This window comes from Herpailurus yagouaroundi, unplaced genomic scaffold (genome assembly GCF_014898765.1).
Source record: "Herpailurus yagouaroundi ecotype Mexico unplaced genomic scaffold, PumYag 29, whole genome shotgun sequence".
NCBI lineage: Eukaryota > Metazoa > Chordata > Mammalia > Carnivora > Felidae > Herpailurus > Herpailurus yagouaroundi.
In genome coordinates this window covers 66,818,584-66,834,028 of record NW_024412377.1, presented here as the reverse complement: position 1 = coordinate 66,834,028, position 15,445 = coordinate 66,818,584, and the positions used below count along the sequence as shown (strand labels likewise).

At 40.4% G+C, this 15,445-nt stretch overlaps 1 protein-coding gene and 1 long non-coding RNA gene across 6 annotated transcripts in view; one reads left to right on the top strand and one right to left on the bottom strand.

Moving 5' to 3' along the window:
* MCC (MCC regulator of Wnt signaling pathway) overlaps positions 1-15,445 on the bottom strand; it is a 440,272-nt gene that overhangs the window by 291,975 nt on the left and 132,852 nt on the right. The gene's annotated exons all lie outside the window — the stretch shown is intronic.
* The window catches only part of LOC121011881 (uncharacterized), a 41,301-nt gene that overhangs the window by 10,892 nt on the left and 14,964 nt on the right, over positions 1-15,445 (top strand). For all 4 annotated transcript variants that reach the window (XR_005781823.1, XR_005781822.1, XR_005781821.1 and 1 more), the window contains exons 3-4: positions 3,164-3,364; positions 12,248-12,371. This is a non-coding gene — a long non-coding RNA (uncharacterized LOC121011881). The remainder of the gene's footprint in view (positions 1-3,163; positions 3,365-12,247; positions 12,372-15,445) is intronic.

Genomic DNA, 15,445 nt, shown 5'->3' with positions numbered 1-15,445 from the left:
GTAATGGTGTACCTGTGCTGCCTCAAGAGCCTTTCATGTGTCCTCCTGAACATCTGCCACTAACATGAGAGCGTGCCTGGGCCATTCTAGAGGATGAGAGACACAGGGAGCCGATGCCCCAGTCTTCAATCAGCAGTCAGCCAGCTCATCCTCAGATATATGGGTTAGCCCAGCCTCTCCAACCAAGATCAACAGTTGCCCTGCCAACCTGCAGCTGACCCCAAATACATGAGCCATAAACACTTACTGTTGAGTGCTACTGAGATTTTGTGGTGTTTTATCACACAGCATATGTGGCAACAGATTACTGCTACATTACTTAACCATAAAAAGGAAACACAAAATTAGAAGCTGCAGTGTGTGCTCTGAAGGGCAGGAGTATAGAAACACGAGAGTACATGAAAGCTACATCTAGCCTACAATAGTGGAGAGGGGAAGGTCAAAAAACACTTCTTTAAGAAAGAGATGTGTGGGCTAAGATCTAAAGGATGTACAGAAGTTAACTAGGTAAAAAACGGGAGAAAGAGTTATTTAGGTCACTGGAACAGCATGTGCAAAGGCTTTGTAGGGAAGGAATACAGGCAGTGAGTTACTAATAAGAAGGCCAGCAGGAGCGCCTAGGTGGCTCAGTCGGTTAAGTGTCTGACTTTGGCTCAGGTGAGTTAGAACCTGTGCTGACAGCTCAGAGCTTGGAGCCTGCTTCAGATCCTGTGTCTCCCTCTCTCTCTGCCCCTCCCCTGCTCACACTTTGTCTCTCTCTCAAAAATAAATAAACATTAAAAAAATAATAATTAAAAAAAAGAAGGCCAGTGTTGGGGTGCCTGGGTGGCTCAGTCGACTAAACATCCGACTCTTGATTTCAGCTCAGGTCATGATCTCACAGTTTATGGGACTGAGCCCGAGTTGGGCTCTCAGCTAACAGCATCATGCCTGATTGGGATTCTCTCTCTCCCTCCTCTCTGCCTCTCCCCCACTCATTCTCTCTCTTTCTCTCTCTCAATAATGAAAAATGAAAAATAAAAGCATAGAGAAGGAACATCAAAGTCTGTGAGGGCCAAATTACACACTGGAAGAAAAATGGGTTTGAGGAAATTAGAGCTCCTATTCCGGCGTAAGAGTTTTTGTCCTATCTGACCCTGGTGGGTGAGTATGCAGCTGGGCTGGAGGACATAGGAGAAATAGGCAAATAACAGGAATGTCCCAGGGCACCTTCCTCTGTGGAAGTGTGTCTCCTAATCCAGAAGTCACAGGTCAGTATCAGCACTCAGCTATTTTCTTAGGTTCCTGTTGTTTTGGGGTGTTTTTCGTGCATCCTTTAGTGGAAATCATAGTCCGAGAAGATATCTGAATTCAAAATAGATATTGTACGCTCTCTCAAAGCTCCTGGAGAGGCCCATATAAGAATCTGCCATTTTATTGGCAAAATGGTAGAATAAAATCAAAAGGTCATGGGGCTTCACTTTGCCTTTATTGGCCTTTAAAAATGATAGGCATACAAAAGCTCATTTTTCCAATTACAATATGGTTGGACTTGTGAGTCAGGGTTGGAGAACTCAGCCCTCTGTTTTAGAGATTTTTATGGGGATGCTATTTTCCTGCCAGTCCTGAGGTGTTTGTACTAGAAAGGGGGCACACGAGCACCATTACTGCGGTCTCACCTGAGAGAGGTGTTTTGCTCAACTCCGCACAGCATGCAGCCAGTGTGATATGGACCAAGAAAGAGCCTTGCTGGGGCTCCACTGGGCCACAATGTTCATTTCGGCAGGTCAGCTGAGGTTCAGCAGGACCTTCTCATTTCTCGTCCAAGGATCTGGATCATTCCGGGCCTTGGACTCTGGCCTCCGATTTGCATACTCTGTTTGCAGATTTAATCTGCCCAGGAGCTTTGTTCTCAAGCAACAAGAAAGGATTTTTTAACGAAATGCATTATAAGCTCTATTTAGTATTCATGTTCTCCGCAAATAAAGTTGGTGATTTTTTACTACTGGATGAGGTTCTTTTAAGGTGAGGATTATAAGATGTTAAATTATAAATCCCAAATTTAGTGCCGTGCTCTCATGCACATATCCTCATCCCTGCTAGGAAATCCCCAAATTCCTAACAACAGCCACATCAGTGAGCTCTTCTTCAACAGTAGTTCCCAAAGCTCTGTCTGTTTTATTGGTAGAATTTGCATAGTCTCCATATACTGAGCACAGTCATTTATCTAGTGGGGGCTCAACAACTTACAGGTATTAGATTGAACCTGATGGGACTGACAATGTTCATAGAACATAAATGGTAAACAGCATGATTTTTAAACAGTTCAACTTAATACTAAGTTCTGTGGCACAAAGCCAGTTTAGAAAGTCTAGTTTGAATTGTTATGTAAATAATCTTAATAGCATCCAGAGAGGTCAAATGCTCTTCATTTGACCTTTTTTTTTTTTTTTTTTAAATGACAGCAAAAGATTGGGATGAATGGATTATTTCTCCTTACAAAGTACCCAGACGCTGCTGGACACAAAGTAGACTCTCAAGAGATGTTTCTTTTAATAAGTAGGAGAATCTACTTCACATTAATCATATTCAAAATTGAAAGACTATACAGATAACTTGAGAATATTGCTTAAACTCCTTTGTATTGCTAACTGAATTAAAATAACTATTACAAATAATAAGAACAAGGGAAAAATAAATTTAAAGGCCACATCTGCTAGCAAAGCCAACTACCTATTCTTGACGGAAATGAATTCTCATAAGAGTTGTATGTTCTCCTAGAGCTCGTTAATATTTCTGTCATGATCCAGTATGTTCTGGAGTGAGAGAAACTACATTTCACACAGCCCATGTGAGCCCTGGCACATCTAATCTGCAACCTCCACTTTTATTTACATCTGGAAAATGAATGAATGAGCCACTACAGGGACATTAAAGGCAGGGTCACACAAACACAGTGCATCATCTTATTACACCTGCTGCCCAGCTCTGCACAAATAAACTCCGTTTTATGTGCTGGCTTTGTATCTAAGAGGGGAAACCAAACTGCTCTCCCATCCTGGGGCAGACATACAAAATCCTTCAGCTAACACAACACTCAGCCCAACCCACTGACTTGGTCCTATGTATATCTGTATTCCTAAAACCAAGTTTTCATTTTAATAACATTCTTTTATAACTTAAGCAAAGCAAAATGGAAACAACACTGGAACAGATGCAAAAGTCTAATAAGAACGTCTTCTCGGACAAAGTTATTTTAATGAAAGCGACACTCTGTGCAACCTCCCTGATTCCTCCTCGTGTTCAACCACCCAAATTAGATTCACTTCATTGGCTGTTTTCATCAGGTTTCACAACACTGGGGACTATCCAAAAGAAATAAAAGGTGAGCATTTTCCTTAAAGCAGGAAACATTCACATTAAGTGAAGGAACTTGATTAAGCCCACAATTCAAGATGATGATGAACCGAATGCTGGAACTCAGCTGCCTGACACACTTTAGCATATGAATTAAATTTTCTGTTAGCTAACTCACTTAAAAAAAAAAAACAAACAAACAAACAAAAAAAAAAAACACAACTGTATTTAAACATCTCCCTTCAGGGAACTGGCCATATGTGGAATTAAAGGACTCTTGGGTCCACATGGGACTTGGGTTGCAATTTCTGAGTTTGCTGGGAAAGTGAGTTTATTACTTTGTATTAAAATGGACACTGGGAGATTTATTTGAGCATATGACACTCTAATAGGGATGTCTACTTAATCAGATGTGCCATCACTCAAATATATACAGGTGTACCGGCAGTTGTTTAATGAGTGATCATACCAAAAAGGGATGTAGATGGCCAGATGCTAAAGAAGGCACTTCAAATAAGGAGGCGAGTGCATGTGGTGATGATAGGGAAAGAGCTGTCATGATGTACGACATGAATCTTCCTAAGTACATTCACAACTCTGTAGCAAAATGTTTTCCATAAAAACTTCATTCCACAAATAGAATTAAAAAAATGGAATCGTAGCATATGGCCATGTAAATTGTACATGCAATCCACATGTCTTCAACAATGCCAGTGCCGATGGGCTCATGAAGATGCAAACGGGGAAGGGCATACTATGGAGTTGGCGACCTCACAATACCCAGATGTCCCAGAAATTCCAGAGCCATTTTGTGAATATCAAAAGGAAAAACCTGATCAGAATACAATTTCAGCTTTGATCTTTACAGTCTTACAGACTTCAGATGTTACATCGCTTAAATATCATCAGATGCATCAGGAGACTTAAGTGCTTTATAAATCATACAAGGACAAAAGGGAAGCAAATCAATTATGAAGAGGTGGAGGCCAGATGATTTCCAATTATTGATACCGCACTGTAGGGAGATGGCTCAAGATTGATCTGTGAAGGAAATCAGATATAAATGATGAAGTCCTGAAGAGTTTAGTTAGCTGGGGAGGGACTACGTTTTTAGTACATTCATTTTTTTAAAGCACTAGACTACGTACTTTACATAAATGGTAAGTTACTGCCATTTTGAGATGAAGATGACAAAAACTCAAAGATGAAATAATTTCTGCAAAATCACAAAGTTAGTAAGTACCCCAATAGATATGTGAACACAAGTATTTACAAGGCTGTCTTCCATGTATCACCTTTGTAACTTTTGCCATACCATGGACCATCTGTGTTATATTTAATACTTTTCTCTAATTCATAGATTTATATTTTTAATTATTTATTTAAAATAAAAAATTTCGGGCGCCTGGGTGGCGCAGTCGGTTAAGCGTCCGACTTCAGCCAGGTCACGATCTCGCGGTCCGCGAGTTCGAGCCCCGTGTCAGGCTCTGGGCTGATGGCTCAGAGCCTGGAGCCTGTTTCCGATTCTGTGTCTCCCTCTCTCTCTGCCCCTCCCCCGTTCATGCTCTGTCTCTCTCTGTCCCAAAAATAAATAAACGTTGAAAAAAAAATAAAATAAAAAATTTAGGGGGCGCCTGGCTGGCTCATTCAGTAGAGCATGCAATTCCTGATCTCCCGGTCATGAGTTCAACCCCCATGTTGGGTGTAGAGCTTACTTTAAAAATAATAAAATTAAAATTGTATAATACTATTATTGATAGAAAATAATTATCATTTGCAGAAGGCAACTATAAAAATAAATTCTATCTAAACAGTGTTACCCATCCAAAGTTCTGAACGTGGGGCCTGCCTCTTTCTTATAAGGAGGGCTTATAGGGGTGCCTGGGTGGCTCAGTTGGTGAAATGTCTGCCTTTGGCTCAGGTCATGATCTGGCAGTTCATGAGTTGGAGGCCCACGTCTGGCTCTGTGCTGACAGCTCAGAGCCTGGAGCCTGCTTCAGATTCTGTGTCTCCCTCTCTCTCTACCCTTACCCCACCCCCTCTTAAAAGTAAATACACATTTAAAACATTTTTTTAAATAAGGAGGGCTTGCAAAATTAGGGAGGTATTAAAGACCTCCATGCACCAAAATGAGGCTTTTCTCTTGATATAAACAGAAGGACTGAAAGAGCACTAAAATGAAATTCTATTTTTCTACTGTGGTATAGTTGTATTTGATGACCGTATGTGCAACATGTGGAGGTACCAACTGGAATTACCCTACCTACTACCTGTGGCATGCTGGCCACACTTTGGGGAATTATGCGTCATTGGATGAGCATTTTTTGAGTTGGAGCAAGGGAAGATAGAAGGGAGTTGATTGCATCTTATCTTTTTCAAATCAAAATTCAACTTGAAATAAACTAATCTCTGCTTCCATATACAATTTGATTAAATTTTTAAAAAAATTTTTATTAAAATTTTTTTCTTTATTTATTTTTGAGAAAGAGAGAGAGACAGAGCACAAGCAGGGGAGGGACAGACAGAGAAGGAGACACAGAATCTGAAACAGGCTCCAGGCTCTGAGCTGTCAGTACAGAGCCTGATGTAGGGCTCGAACTCGGGAACGGTGAGATCATCACCTGAGCTGAAATCGGATACTTAACCGACCGAGCCACCCAGGCATCCCTCAATTAAATTTTATATGTAACAAATCTGAGACCAAACTCAAAATTAAACATAGGGCTGAATTCTTTCAAAATACTGATATTCAACAGGCGTCAAGCACATTGGATCTAGGAACTATTGAGTATCCTTTACCATGGTTCCTGGTTAAACTACTGCAGGACATCATGATAAAAGGCATCACCAGGCCCCTCCGTCTTACAAAACTTGGAGAAGACAGGCTAGAAGTTCCTCATACCTTGCCTATTCCAGGGCAAACCTGACTCAAAGAGTGGCCACTTGGGGCCCAAAAGTCATTTCTCAGCATCATTTTGTCCTGACCTTCCCATTTCTTTTCTAAACAGTACAGAATGGCAGCGTGGCTATTAAAGTACCAAGATTATCACCATCATCACTTCCATATGTCTAACAGAAGATATCTACATCCTTGTTTCTTAAGTATTTTGTTTCCTAATCTTCTGTAATTTGACTCACTAGCATGTTTAACAAGGCATATAAACTTCTGCAGAAACACAGGGGTGCCTGTGTGCCTCAGTCGGTTAAGCATGTGACTTTGGCTCTTTGGGTAAGATCTCATGGTTCATGAGTTCGACCCTGGCATCAGGCTCTCTGCTGTCAGTGTGGAGCCCACTTCAGATCCTCTGTCCTGCTGTCTCTCTGTCCCTCCCATGCTTGTGCACTCTCTCTGTCTCTCTCTGTCTCTGTCTCTGTCTCTCTCTCTCCTCTCTCTCAAAAACAAACAAACATACAAAAAAAAAAAAACCCCACAATATCTTGGCTTTCTGTATTTTTATATGCATGTACTTGTCTTCCCAGAAAAACCCACATTCATAAGTGGACCAAACTTAATATGTAATAATACATATACACATACACACACATGCACATACACACATAAGCTGTCTTTAAAAAACTGAATGTCAATAGCAGATATGGCAATAGATCCTAAGTGAGAAATACATTGAAAATGAAAGAAATGCAAATTCAGAATCATGTCAGGAAACAGATTTTCCAATGGTGATAAAATTGTACACGAGACAAGACTATTTAAGAAAATGCACCAGAGTCACTGCAAAAAAAAAAAAAAAAGAAAAAGAAAAAAAAGTAAATGTCTGGGAGGAATAGAGTACTTACTGGCAAAGAAGCCTGATAACCTATAAGCCTCTACTCGGTCCAAATATTTATATTTCTGGAGAAATACATGTTTATTTTAGCATTAGGAAAGCATACTGCTTACATCTTAAACTTTCCACTAGTCAGTAACTAGTTTGATTATTAACAGAGTTCCCTGACCAAACTATTGCTTCAAAAAAGGTAGTTCCCTCACAGATTACACCCTTCTCTTTGCAGTCCAAGGCTGGGCCCAGTCACTGGCATGCGGATATTGCTGAATGAAACCTCAGTGGGCAAATCAGTATATGGATGAGATCTCGCTCTTAAATATAATTTGGCCAGATTTTGGAAACGTGACAGGAAGCTTGACGTGAACGTCAGTCCTTTTGCTTCTCTGTGGGGTGTGAATATAGCACTAATGACACTTTCTCAAATATTTTTTTTTTAATTTTTTTTTTCAACGTTTATTTATTTTTGGGACAGAAAGAGACAGAGCATGAACGGGGGAGGGGCAGAGAGAGAGGGAGACACAGAATCGGAAACAGGCTCCAGGCTCTGAGCCATCAGCCCAGAGCCTGACGCGGGGCTCGAACTCCCGGACCGCGAGATCGCGACCTGGCTGAAGTCGGACGCTTAACCGACTGCGCCACCCAGGCGCCCCTTTCTCAAATATTTTTAATGTAATATCCTGTACTTTCACAGTTGACACAATTATATAAACAGCTTTAGGAAATTCAACTGCTCTCATTTTCTAAAGCTAAATTTTTATTTAAGAGAAAAAGCACAGGGGCACCTGGCTGGCTCAGTCAGCAGAAGCATGCAACTTTTGATCTCAGGGTTGTGAGTTTAGGCCCCACATTGGGCATAAAGCTCACGTAATAAAACACACACACACACACACACACACACACACACACACACAGACATGAAACAATATTTGATCGTACACTTGTGGCTCAGTAGTCATTTTGCTCTGTTTTCATGAAAAACCCTCAGAGCAACTGAAACTGCAAAATATAAAGGAAAGAAAATAAGAATGATAAGCAATTCTCATTTGTACTGAAATCTGAAAATACAGAATGTCTATTTTTAATCTGAAGTCTAGACACTAAACTAGAATATGTCTTTTCATAGCTGAGTTCTAAAAACCAATGTTTCTTTCTAAAATAAAGCAAATATGAAATTTTTTCCAAAAAAAACAATATGGAAAAGAATTATTCTCAGGGTCACATAATTTTAATAACTTTGACCTCAATTATCAAACTTTGGTTTTGGGAACCGAAACTGGTTTACTAATGTGAGGTAAAAACCTAAGTCAGAGCTCAGCCTTCTGGATGTAGGAGGAACTGCACCAGGCAGGTGCTGAGGCCACATTAGGAAACCCAAGGACAGTGATGTTTTGTAGTTGACGCCTAGAACACATAAAAATATCTTAATTAGAAGCATCTCAATTATTAGAAGATGGGGACTTTTATTCCTGGACTTGACTCCAGAAAAGCATATGCTCCATTTTTGTTAAGTAAAAAGGCTTTCTTAAATGTGAAGCCCCAGGTTATGTATTAAAGAGCAGTGCTTCTCAAACTTTAATGTGCATAGGAATCACCTGAGAACTTGTTAAAATGTAGGTTTTGATTCACTAGGGTTTGGAGTGAAGCCCAAGATTTGCATTTCTAACAAAATCGGTGATGTGGATGCTACTGATTTAGTCACCATATGTGAGTGCAAGGATATAGAGAACATAAAACGGTGGCTTCCCCAACTTTACCATCTAGTGGAGAAAACCCATAAGTAAACAAGTAACCATTGTAGTTTGCCTTTAAATCACTTCTACCTACTGATTCTCATATGATGGTAGTACTTTTTTGAATTATTTCTGCATTAAAACTTCTTTTCATGGATGGGATTGAAAAAACTACAGCTGACCCTTGAACAACCCTTGGGTTAGGGGCACTGACCCTCACACAGTTAAAAATCTGTAGATAGCTTTTGACTCTCCAAAAACTTAACTACTAATAGCCTAATGTTGATGGGAAGCCCTACAGAAAACACATATTTGCATGTTATATGTATTATATACTGTATTTTTATAAGAAAGCAAGCTAGACTGGGGCACCTGGGTGGCTCAGTTGGTTAAGCGTCTGACTTCGGCTCAGGTCATGATCTCACGACTTGTGGGTTTGAGCCCCACGTCAGGCTCTGTGCTGACAGCTCAAAGCCTGGAGCCTGCCTCCTTCTGATTCTGTGTCTCCCTCTCTCTCTGCCCCTCCCCCGCTCATGTTGTCTCTCAAAAATAAATAAACATTTAAAAAAAGAAGAAAGAAAGAAAGCTAGAGAAAAGAAATTGCTATTAAGAAAATCATGAGGAAGAGAAAATACATCTGTAATACTGTATTTACCAAAAAAAAAAAAAAAAAAACAATCTGTGTATAAATGAACCCATGTAGTTCAACCTTGTGTTTTTGTAGAGTCAACTGTAAGTAAAATGATCCCACAGAAAAGGACACAAATAACAAATCTGTTGTGAACAGTTTCACTTAAAAAAAATCAAGGAAATCATTTATGAAAAAGAATTTTAATTGTACAAGTTTCCCAACTGAAATAAATGAGAATGTTTCAGTAAATAAAGAGGAAATCACCTCCTCTTACCTCTATCCAATTATTCAATTAAAATTTCTTGGATGAAGTCAACATTAACCAGCAAGGTTCATTTAATCCCAATTTATAGCCCCTGTTTTAAGCAATCAGCTGAGATAGAAGGTAGGGGTTTCCCATTCATTCAATAAACACTTATTGTGAACCAACAATGCAGTAGGCACCGGTCTGGTGCAGAGGACAGAGAGTAAATGAGTAGGGAGAGACAAACAAGCAAATAAACAATTAATTGGAAATAGAAAACATCCAGCACTGCCTTGGCAGACAGGTGAGTGAGCCACTCTGGAAGCAGAGCCCACAGCCCCAGTCGAGCCTTCAGATGACCCCAGCCCAGGGTGACCCACCCGGCCCCGCCACACTTGGATTAGTGACCCACAGAAGCTGTGTGAGACAACAAATGCCTGTTGTTTTAAGCCATTAAAGTTTGGGGTGATTTACCGTGCAGCCACAGGTAACTACTATAGAAGAGACCGGGTGAGAGGCAGAACATGCTGATTTAAACAGGGCAGTCAGGTAAGGCCTCCTTAAGAAGGAGATAGCTAGGCTGAGGTAGATAAAATGGAGTCAGTACTCAGTAGAAGGTGGCAGTAGTGGTAGCAGGATGAAGAATAAATAGCATTGCAGAACAAGGGCACCAAGTGAGGATCCTGAGCTGTATGTGGAGTCCGTGTGGCCAGAGCTTATTCCTACAGGGAAGTGGGAAAGGTGAGGTCACAGAGGCTGTCTTAGCCAAATCAGAAGGGCCTCTTGTAAAGAGTTTAAATCATATTCTTAATGCATTGGGGATCCTTTGATGAGTCTTTACCAGAAGATTAATGTGATCCGCTCTGTTTTAAAAACCTCCATGGGGCTGCAGTATGGGTGAGGAATACCGATGCTTCATCTGCCATCTACTCTTGAGTTATTCAGAAGCTCAAACAAGAATGATCAGGAATGGTTTGAAAGCATTAGGAATGATGAAAAGACCTAATTACTGTCACTATTACTGATGCCATTATTCCAGACTCTGGCCTGGTGTGGTCTCTGGGCTGTTGCAGGGGAGAGAGCAACAGGGGTCTCTGCTGGTTTCTGCAGGACCTCAGGGCATTTCTTTTCTTTCTTTCTTTTTTTTTTTTTTTTTTTTTGAGTGGGCTCCACACCCAATGTGGGGCTTGAACTCACAAGACCCTGAGATCAAGAGTTACTACTGACTGAGCCAGCCAGGTGCCCCCTCCGGGCCTTTTCTGAAGCAGTCTCTGAACCTCATTGAACCCAATTCCAAACACAGGAGAGAGTTATCTACTTGCTAAGCCTAAAATGTTGATGTGGAACAAGAACAAATTTACAGTACAAATATTTGCATTTTGGTATGGGCATGTTTTTTTTTTAAATATAAACTTAATGTTTTATTATATAGATAATGCTTACTATAGAAAAATGCTCATTTATTATGCAGGTAATGTGAACTGTAGAATAATTAAGAAATGCAAATGTGCAAAAGAGAAAGAAACCTAAAAACTTCCAGTCACCCCAATTACTCCAAGATAGACACTGTTTTCATGTTGTAAGTGTCCTTCTAGTATCTCCAAGCTTATATGTAACATATACTGGTTACTACTAAGATTTTTAAGTTTTTTTCCTTCTCTACTGTAAAAGCCATAAGTACTGATTTTAGGTAGTTCAGAAGATACAGAAAATATAATGAAGAAAATAAGTAGCACCAATAGTGTTACCTCTGTTTCTTTCTGAGAATCTAAAGGCAGCTGATATAATCCATTCAAATCTGCAGCTGTCATTCAGCACTGCCATTTTACAAATATTCAATTCCCTAATTTCAGCCTCCCTCCTTAGCTTATTAGTAAAGGAAAATGAAAGTTGAGGACTGTTTATTACATAGAGGATTTTGGCACCATTTTTTGTACCTCCCATTGAAATAAATAAATTGGGGGTGGGTAGAGAAAAGAGGTTTCTTCTTGCCACAAATTCTAAAGAACAACTCCCCTTTGTCATGTTGTAAGGGCAGTAATCTATCTGGAAAAGTATATTAAATTCTGGTTGTCCTGGTTGTCTAAGTTTCTCTCAAAACATATTTCAAAACATATTTTTAATCACCTGAATCCAAGTTTGAAATAAAAATTCTTCCCCTCCTAGACATTAGCCATTCTTATTTTCATATGATTCCCTGGACATCCTTTGCAAAGTCTTTTGTTGCTGTCTTAGGCAATTGCCCAGAATCACAAGTGCTGTGGGCCCAGAGAAACTTAAATCTCAGTGATAATCTTGCATATTTTATTGAACAACTAAAAGCCATTTACTTGATGGAAAGTATTACAATACATGATGCCATTCCAATCAGGGTTTAATTCATTTGAAGGCAGAATTTCAAGAGTGTAAACCTGTATTTGCTTATAAAAGGAGCCAATCCAAAGTTAAATTTCATAGGAATTTTAAACTATCCAACCACAGCCAACCCTGATATAGTTTTACCCCTCTGTTACTACAGTTACCTTTTTGGATTCACTGGAAACAGTTTTAGCCAACAAGCTCTGACAGAGACATAATCTTAATGTACCTGAACTCTAGAAAGCCATGGTGAAAGCCAGGAATTTGGACTGCATTGTAAAAAGGTAACCTGAGATGATTCTAGGTGGGGGCGTGGGGGAAGGGGGAAGGCAATGAGCAAATAGAGGAATTAGGGTTTCATTTACACCTTTGGCTGTAAATTAGATGTTTTGTCTAGATTAAAGCCATTAGTGGTTACAACTGGAGAAAATGTGTTTGAATGTGATATGGTTTGAATTTTTCACATCTAACTATGAATCAGAACTAGGGATAAGAGTAATATGAGGCATACGGAAGAACTGAAACAGAACCAGGACTGTCTGGTTAAAGGTTATATATGGTTTCATGGTAAAGGGGAAATTAGGACACACAATAGAAATCACTGTATGTGGAGTACCCGGGTAGCTCAGTTGGTTAAGCATCTGACTCTTGATTTCGGTTCAGTTTAGGTCATGATCTCACCATTGTGAGACTGAGCCCCACGCTGGGCTTCACGCTGGATATGGAGCCCGCTTAAGATTCTCTCTCTCCCTCTCCCTCTGCCCCACACTTGCTCACTTTCTCTCTCTCTCTCTCTCTCTCTCTCTCTCTCTCTCTCTCAAAAAAGTCAATATATATAACTGATGTATAGTTTTGGTGCTATATTAAGTTTTGTTTTGTTTTGTTTTGTTTTGTTTTGTTTTGTTTTGTTTTAAGTAAGTTCTATGCCCAATGTGGGGCTTGAACTCATAACCCTGAGATCAAAAGTTTCATGCTCTACTGACTGAGCCAGCCAGGCACCCCATGGTGCTACATTAAGTTTACAATGAATTTTCTGTGGTTCTCACTAGAGAGTATGGATTCAGTCATCCTTGATACTGTCATCTTCATAAATTCCCGTGTTAATGAACCCCTTCAATTATTGTTAAACATAAGATATCTGAATTGGGGTGGGGGATGTCAGACCATTTAGAGTCAAGATTCTGTAAATGGTCCCTCATTTCAGAATTCTGCCTTAATAAGGCCTATTTCTATAATGAAACAATTTTATTCACATATAATTTCCTGCAGAGTTTCTTTGAAAAGAATGCTTTGATAAACCACAAAGGGTGGAAATGTAAGATGCTAAGGACCTGTTTAGTAACAAAGGATGGTTTCTACACTACAACATATAGTATTAGGAGAGGAATTTGCATCCCTTCTGTGAAAGAGAAGGACATAGAGAAGAGTGGGCAAGGGCTCTGCTGGGGAAAAGGGTGTAGAACATAGAGAGAAAAGCCTCAGATCTGGGATGGAGATGGTCTCCAGAGGACATAAGTATCTAATATGGACTCTTAAACTCCTTGCTTAAGAAGAGGTGTGTATGGGCACAGTGTGTGTGTGTGTGTGTGTGTGTGTATGTGTGTGTGTGTGTGTGTGTGTGTGAAAGAGAGAGAGAGAGAGAGAAAGAGAGATTTACATGTGACACAAATCTCTCCATGTCCTCATCCCTTACAGAATCTATGTTGCTCACCAATTCATTTGTTGTTGTTGTTTGTAAGATTTTATTTTTAAGCAATTTCTATACTCAACTTGGGGCTCAAACCCACAACCCCAAGATCAAGAGTCCCATGCTCTACTGACTGAGCCAGGCAGGGGGCCGGCTCACCAATTCATTTGTGAACATAGATTCCTCTTCTCTGAGTTCCAATTCAGAGTTTCAATAAGGACAAAATTAGAGACAGCACAGACAGATCCTGAAGCTGAAGGACAAAGAGGCAGTTGACATTTGGGTTATTATAACCCTACTACTACTAATTATTATTATATTTAACATGAAACACATTACACTGACATCTGTAAACACAGAATACAATCTAACAACAAAATGATTCTTCTTAGAAGTAAAACTGATGCATACTTCATGGACCTGCTAATCCTTTTCTGCCTCATTAATTGGCAGTGTTTATTTCCTCTTGAGTGTATATGAATGCCACTCTTACAAGCAGGCAGTGCCTTCCCCCAACCTTCAGAGAAACAAATGGCACAATAAGTGATAACAAGTTGGGGGAGGGCTGGAGAGGGTCGGGGGAGGGGCTGGCCATCTAAGGTTTAGAGGAGATGATCCAGGCAAGATCCTCTCAGAAATATCCAGCACATCATACACACTTAACAAATGTGACCGATTAGTAGTAGTAGCAATAGTAGGAGCCGTTACTCCTTCTGCCTGCTTCTGTCTCTAGCGACAAGTTTGGCCCTTATCCATGGCACAAGGATAATTACCTCAAAGACCCAAGAGACACAGGACTGGGGAAGAGATTCTCCTTTGCCCCCGAAGAATCTACTGACAAGTTAAAGTGAGGGTCCACCTCTCTCACTACTACCTCTTCTCTCCGCCTTTAAGTTTAGCTGAAGAAAGCCTGTGCCATTCCCAGCAATTAGACTGAGGCCCCTGCGTTCCAAATGCATCTTTGATGGATGCCTGTAACTGCATCACAGTGGCAGGTGCATTTCTCTCAGCATTTAATGCTAATCTTCCCTGTCATCTAGGTATAAATAACTACACAACCATGTCAGGAGGCCCCACCATAAATCCACCAGGGGTTTTAATTACTCTCCAGTGACAATGTCTTATACAAAATCAGACACATGAAAACCTAACCAATGAATGTGTGTGTGTGCATGTGCGCGCTCGCGTGTGTGTGTGTATGTGTGTGTGAGAGAGAGAGAGAGAGAGAGAGAGAGAGAAAGAGAGAGAGAGAGAGAGAGATGGTGCAGTCTATCCCCAGAACAGCCAGATTATCTGTGCTGTACTTGGAAGGAAGAAGGTCAGAAACCTTTACCCAGTTCAGGGTGTGTGAGACAGCAGCACGCCCTGTAGGTCTGGCCAGGAGAAGGGAGGATTTTGTGATGGCACCACCTGCAGCATCCTTCCTTCCTCTGGGGGCACATAAATGATCGTCACAAATTCATGCTGCAGAGTCAGAAGACCTGGGTTCAAATCTCAGTCCACTGCATCCTCACTGTTTCACCACAGGCAACCTCTCTAACCCTCAAATTCCTCATCTGTAAATGGGGATCATAACCATACATAAGGCATAAGGTTATTGTGAGGATTAAGCAAGATAACCTATGCGTAGTACTGAACACAATACAAGGTGTCCAGAAAGTGCTCAATAAA